We start from the raw sequence: 7,064 nt of genomic DNA, 5'->3' as shown, positions 1-7,064 counted from the left end.
TGAGCCAGCCAGGAGTTGAACCTAGAATCTTCTGATCCGTAGTCAGATATGTTATCCATTGCACCACTGGCCCACTCTGCACTTTTTTTTTTTCTCATACTTATCTGTTACTCTTGGCTCTTAGTAGCCTTTTGGTTCTAAAAGAATGCCCGAGCCAGCCAGGAGTTGAACCTAGAATCTTCTAATCCGTAGTCAGATGCGTTATCCATTGCGCCACTGGCCCACTCTGCAAGAGCAAGTGGCAATACTTTTCAGAAAACCAAATGAACGTTCCTGCTTCTGCACTTGGGAAAATGAGATATTTTTGGTCAAAAGATAGGGGGTGGTAGACCAAAATAAGGAACGCGTGTCATCCTTGCGCAGGTCATGCTAATCTTCTCTGTATCGTTCCAATTTTAGTATATGTGCTGCCAAAGCAAGCACAAAATTGAGGTTGAGTCAACCTCTATAAAAACTCCTTCTGTGGTCATCTTTCTACATCGGGGCAACCAGGCCCGTCAGGGAGGTGGGGAGGGAATGCTCTCTCATCTCAACCAACAGCTATTTCTCCAACACAGCATTGCAAGGAGTCTGAGAACTCAGCTTCCATTGATGAAATCAATGCGCAAGACCTGAGAAGGGGACAAGAATGTTTTGATGCTTCTTGGGAATTAATGGCAATATGCAGATGCCTCTATGACATCACCAGCTTGTTTCCTGTGCAGGGCTCACAATGGGCACTGGCAGCATGCTTTGCCTTGACTCATGTTTTTATGATTTCTCTTGAGACGCAGTAAGAGTTTTGCTGCCGCTTAGGCCCTTGCAAGGACCTTTTCCTAGAGCAGCCCTTTCGTAATGTCACAGTACTCCCACAGTGATGGAATGGATTTGATCTCCCCGAAGCCTGAAAGCACATTCCTTCCTTTCTCCCCTACCCTGCCCTTGACCTTGCCTTCCAAAGCAGTTAGGGTTTCCTGTGAATTCAAGATTTCTGGAACGGTATCAGTGCTGTGTCCCATGTGAATTGGATTGCCACCAAAACCAAGCCAACCGTGAGAAACTGAACGTAGACTCGCGGAATCTAAGGAGCTGTAGTCCTGCCTTTCCAGGAAAAATTGCAACTGCAAGCTCCAGAGGCTCCTCCAGAGAGTCTGAAGCCAAATGCTGCTATTTAGAGCCTCAGATTGGCTCCTTGCTCACTGCTGAATTTTGTAAACCCAAATGCGAAAAATATCAAATTCTTCATTTGTAAATAAAAATAGGAGAATGGGATCACTTTTGCATTTTTATTACCTTGCGTTGCTTCCTTGCTGGCAAAGGGCAAGGATCCCTGTGCTACAGTGGAAACTCCCTTTTAGTGAATATTCTGATACGTGAATTTTTCTGGTGAGTCATCTTCCATTTTCCTTGCAGGGAGATAGAAAAATTGCGACAGGGATTTCCTCCGAGTAATAAGAGGATTCTGTAGGTAAAAATAGTGATTGCTGGCAATGAAATCTTTCCTAAGGAGAAAATACAGTTGCAGAGGAGAATCTGCAGGCATTTGCGCAGCGTCAGATACCTTCCAAAATGCTAAGCTTATGGCAAGAGACATATGTGGAAGGTTTTTTTCTCAAAACATAATTGCAACCATCCTCTGGGATTTGAACCTGGGACCTTTTGCACGCTAAGCAAAAAACTTCCCCCTTGCCTAATGCACAAGTAGAGTGCAGGCCATCAATGACTTACAAAAGATATCAAGCTTGTACCTGCTGCTGTATGGAGTAAGAGCCAGTCAGGGTTAACTCTAGCTAATACAATTATATTTCCTCCACGAGCCTCATTGCTGGGCATGCCAGAGGATTATGTGGTTAGCAGGTATCATCTCAGCTCTCAGGCTATCCAGGAATTATATGAAGAAATCCAAGGGGATCTTGATCTGGTTATGGAAAGGTCCCTCACTGTGCTGGGCCTTACCAAACTATTGGCCACCCTGCATTTCATGGCAACCAGCTACTTCCAAACGACAGTAAGGGGCGTGGGGGGAATGACCTAAATCACTTTTTCCACTGTCTGGACTAGCTCATAACAGCTGTTTCTGATGCATTAAATCACTACATACCATTTCCTCAGGACTGGCAGGACTTGATGAAATTGAAGAGAGGCTTTTATGCCATTGTTAACTTTCCCAATGTTCTGGGAGCTATCGACTGCAATTGTGTAGCCATCATTTTATTTATTTATTTATGTGAAACTTTTATATACCGACAACCGTTTGCACATCGTATCGGTTTACAGATAACTTAAAACTATGATAGTGTAACTATCATTTAGGCATGGCCTTTACAGGGAACAGTTAACAATTTTACATAAGAACAAGGTAGTTAAATATTGGTATATATATAAAATAAATTACGAAAGTACAGAATAAACGGGATATTGGTTATAGCAAATAATATAAAATACTATGTACAAGGTTGTGTTAAAAGGATTAGAGGGGGTAACAGGATAAGAGGGATGAAGGGAAAAGGTGGGAGGAGGGTGAGGAGGTAAGGAGGGGTAAAAAGGATTAGAGGGGGTAAAAGGATAAGAGGGATGAAGGGATAAGGCATGGGGGGGGGAGGGGGAGGAGGGTAAAGAGTTTGACAGGGATGGTCATAGGGAACAGATTTTGTGGGGGACACCCACGGAGATGTCTCTCGCACCAAGGTTGTGGGAGATTGACAGGATCATGTCTAAGCAGGGTTCAAAAGTATACAACAGTTTTCCAAAAGGACAAATTGGATCTTGCAGGACAGACATTAGCAATTGTTAGCAGTTGTTCAGTAAATATACAGCAGATGTTTAATGAATAGTCACAGAGGTGGGGTGACTATCATCCAACTCTGTGACAGGGAGGAGATCTTTTGCAACAGAAAGCTCTTCCACTCTATCAGTGTGCAAGTGGTCTTTGATGCTCAAATGTGCATCTGCGATATGGTGGCCAGGAACTCAGGAGATGAGCACGATTCCTTTATACGTAGGCAGTCTGTATGAAAATTTTGAGGACGGCCTCTACGGTGATGGTTGTCTCATAGATAAGAGAGATGCTGTCTTTCTCTATTCCATCTCTGGCTACGTGTAAGCAGCAAACAGCACAGATATGGTGTGGGGCTGTGGGGAATGTAAAATCATTACTGACATGACAAGTGGCTTTTACAGTTAGGTCTGCATGCCATTGCTCCAGGGCCTGGCTTTTTCTCCCGATGCTGCAGAGGCCTGCTAATCTTGTGAGGCCAAACAATGCACTTGCCATAAAGCTTGGTGTGTGAGCTGGCACTACACACTTTCTATAGGCTCACTTTAAACAGTGGCCTTTTCCATTCACCCCATTAGGAGCAGTTGAAATCTCACTGGTTAATCACAACCTTTAAGTGTCTGTCCACACTGTTGGCACTCATAGATCAGGTATGCCCTGTTAATGAGGGGTCAGCCAAGATGTCAGGCACAGTTTGTCTTGTCCATCACACAGGTAAACCAGACTCAGTGACCTGTGCATTTTTGGACAGCATATCAGAAATAGTGTATACCTTTGACATTAATGCATATGTAAAGGAGTGGCTCTACAACCCCTCCTTTACCTGTGTAGGACCAGGTTTCTAGCCTGGGCTACCTTTAAAGCCATAGAGAGAGAGAGAGAGCTCTGCTGGCAGGTCCCCTGGGAGAAGGAGTAATAAGGTGAGCCCAACTGTGAAACGAGAGACCTATGTCTTCAGGAGAAAGCAGCTCCTGGAACATCTCTGTCCTGAAGCACATCCTTATGTATTAGTACCTTGCCCTCTAGGTTTCAAAAGGTATGCCCACACTGAAGATTTTATAAAACCTCTTATTCCTCAACAAGTGAAAAGGTCCTCATTTATCAATAATATTTTCTCTTTTTCTTCCTGAGAAATGCTTAAACTGATAATTGGAGAACTGTAAATCCTATTCAATGAAGTCGTCCCCCCCCAAAAAAAAAAAATGGATAAAACTAGGGTCTGAACTTTCCTCTGTCTGCATATGGCCATATAGGTTCATTCCTGATGAATAAAGTATTCCACCAACATGCAACTTATCAAGAATTTGAATCAGGTCCTTAGTGAATTGGTTGGAAATGTAATTGTATGCCATTCTTATACCTTATTCAAGTAACATCAATAACCATACTGGGCACAATAAAATATATACTATTTCTACTTCTATTGCTATTGATTTGAATAGTAGTTAATTCTATATATGATACCACTATATTCAGTTATAAAATATTAAGCTAGTGGACAATGTGTCAAAACATCTCTAGCTATCCCACCTCACATTCTAATATAATAAATAAACATCTATGTGTATTGCTGTAGCATTTACTATTAAATTATAGACAGCTGGCAAGCTTCATTCAGTGCATTTATTTCTTTTGCTTCATTGCACAATGCTGTCTGTTGACTTTACCCCTGCAATGGTCCACACTGATAAAACTAAGTTTTGAAGTTGTTTTACTTATGGTGCATTTATTTCAGAGTAGTCAAGCTTGATAAAACATATCAAATATAAGAAATGTTTTGTTGTTATTATATTAAGAGGAAGCAGATTGAAGTTAGAAATGTTTCTTTGCGGCAAGAAGAATAAAAAATAGTGGAGTAGCTTCTTTTCCCTAAAAGCACAGTTCTCACACATATATCTCTTTAAAAAAACCTGTATTGACTTGTAGAAAACAGTGCTAAATATGCACAGTGTCTTAAGGAATGCAGCTAGCCCACAGTGACAAAACATGGCATTATCTGTGAGAAAAGGTACTGTGATTCATAATAAAGCTCAGATGTAATCATATTCAGACACAAATAAGCATTATAATTTCTTCCAAAGGCAGTGGAATTATATTTTTTTAAATTTATAAATCAGTCCCATCACACAGGCCTCAGACCAATTACGCTGTTGAGAGGGGCATCTGGATTTTAAAATGTTGTATCTCATCTTTAAATTACTCAGTAGGATCACCCTTATACCCTTGTATAGGTGACTAACATAGAGCACCAGTCATAAGATGTAGTTCTTTGCCTATATACAAGTGTATGTTACACAATTATAAAATACATATTGCATGCATATGTGTTGCGCCAGGAGGTAGACCCTTGACCTAGTGTAGGATTGTTAGGCTCCCTGGTCGGACCCAGAGAGCACCTGCCACCAGGAGGCAGAGCACAAGAGGAGACAGAGGCTAGCTGGAGCTTCGCCACTAGCAACCCGGGGTTCCCTCGGGTTGAGCCCTTGGTTACCCGGGCCACCTGGTCTTAGGAAGGCCTCGCAGGGTCTCCTTGAGAGAAAGCTTAGAGGTATGCCCACCAGGATCAAGGGTGCACAGTCGATGTTCAGACTAGAAGTCCGGGGTGCCAGAGAAGGCCAGAAGAGAGAGTCTCTGAATGTATGGCAAAGATCAAGGCCAGAGTCAAGGTAATGTGGTCAGCCAAAGCAGGGGTCAAATACCAGTAGTCAGTCCGTGGATAGTCAGCCAAAGCAGGGGTCAATACCACCGAGAGTAGTCAGCCAAAGCAGGGGTCAGGTTCCAGGCAGCAGTCAGACGTGGTCAGGGATCAGGCAGAGGTTGGTTCCAGGCAGCGTGCAGATGTGGTCAGTAAACAGGCAGAGGTCAAATCCAGGTGGCGATCAATGTAGTCAGGAAAAGGCAGAAGTCAGTACTGAGAAGACAGTCCGAAAGGTAGTACCTGGAGAAACGAAGGAACAGGAGGACGCTGGAACAGGACTGGAACAAGACTGGAACAAGGCTGGAACGAGACTGGAACAAAGACTGGAAACACAAAGGCAAACTAGAAATCACAGTGTGGTCAACCCAATTGCAAGGCAAGGAAGTGATGGCAGGGACTTCTTTTTTATAGCTTTCAATCAGGGCATGCCGTGGAGCTGGGACCCGCCCCTGGCCTAGGGGCAGGGCTGATGCCACGAAGGACGCCAAGCCCCGTCATGAGGCCTGACTGCAGGTGGAAGGCCCAGCGACCACCACCGCAGGACACCGAGGCCTGGCTGCACTCGCTGCTGCCACTAGGGAGGATGACCCAGAACCTGTGGAGGAATTAGTGAGGTGAGCAGGCCAATTCGGAATCTCTCAAAGGAAGAGTTTACCCTCTTTCTGTAGCTGAGACTAAGGCTATGTCTGCCTACATACAAGAAAACGTTCAGAAGGGATTCATCAGACCTTCCAAATCCCCTGCTGGTACAGGCTTCTTTTTTGTAGGGAAGAAAGATGGCACCTTATGCCCCTGCATTGACTACAGGGGTCTGAATGAGATTACCATCAAGGACCGGTATCCCCTGTTCTTAATTTCTGAACTGTTTGACAGGCTCCAAGGAGCCAAGATATTCTCCAAACTGGACCTTAAAGGAGCTTACAACTTGGTGTGTATTCGTGAAGGAGACGAATGGAAGACTGCGTTTAACACCCGCGATGGACAATTCGAATATCTCATCATGCCCTTCAGTTTCAGTAACACACCTGCAATCTTTCAAAATATGATGAACAACATTTTATAGGACTTACTATACCAATGCGTAGTAGTATATCTTGATAATATACTGATCTTCTCTCAAGATCTGCAAACTCATCAGGAGGATGTTAAGAAAGTCTTAAGATGCCTGCTTAAGTACCACCTATACACAAAGCTTGAAAAGTGCAAATTCCACAAGGAGTCTGTTCCCTTCCTGGGTTACATTGTTTCTAAGAACGGGTTTCAGATGGACCCCAAGAAATTAGAAAGTATCCGGGATTGGCCCCAACCTACAGGCCTGAAGGCACAGCGCCACGTTTTGGGCTTCACCAATTACTATCGTTCCTTTATCAAAAACTATTCATCATTGATTGTCCCTCTAACTGCTATGACCAAAAAGGGAGCCAATCCCACCAACTGGTCTCCAGAAGCCATATCAGCCTTTCCGATGCTCAAAGAGGCTTTTCAAAAGAAGCCTTGCCTCCGTCATCATGACCCACATCGCCCATTTGTTGTAATTATGTGTGTTTGTGGATCCTTGAGTGCTGTGGAGGTGACCACGCCCACGGAGAGTAGCCCAGTGAGTAGAGATGT

At 43.8% G+C, this 7,064-nt stretch overlaps 2 non-coding genes and 1 pseudogene across 2 annotated transcripts; all 3 read right to left on the bottom strand.

The window, feature by feature from the left end:
• On the bottom strand, nucleotides 1-73 carry TRNAR-ACG. The gene has a single exon. It is a non-coding gene; the product is annotated as a tRNA-Arg (tRNA).
• Nucleotides 74-150: 77 nt separating this feature from the next.
• On the bottom strand, nucleotides 151-223 carry TRNAR-ACG. Its single transcript has one exon. It is a non-coding gene; the product is annotated as a tRNA-Arg (tRNA).
• A 108-nt stretch (nucleotides 224-331) lies between these two features.
• LOC115086364 lies at nucleotides 332-423 on the bottom strand (annotated as a pseudogene).
• Nucleotides 424-7,064: the final 6,641 nt, after the last annotated feature.

The sequence above is a fragment of the Rhinatrema bivittatum genome, chromosome 2, assembly GCF_901001135.1.
Source record: "Rhinatrema bivittatum chromosome 2, aRhiBiv1.1, whole genome shotgun sequence".
NCBI lineage: Eukaryota > Metazoa > Chordata > Amphibia > Gymnophiona > Rhinatrematidae > Rhinatrema > Rhinatrema bivittatum.
This window is presented reverse-complemented; position numbering and strand designations above follow the sequence as displayed.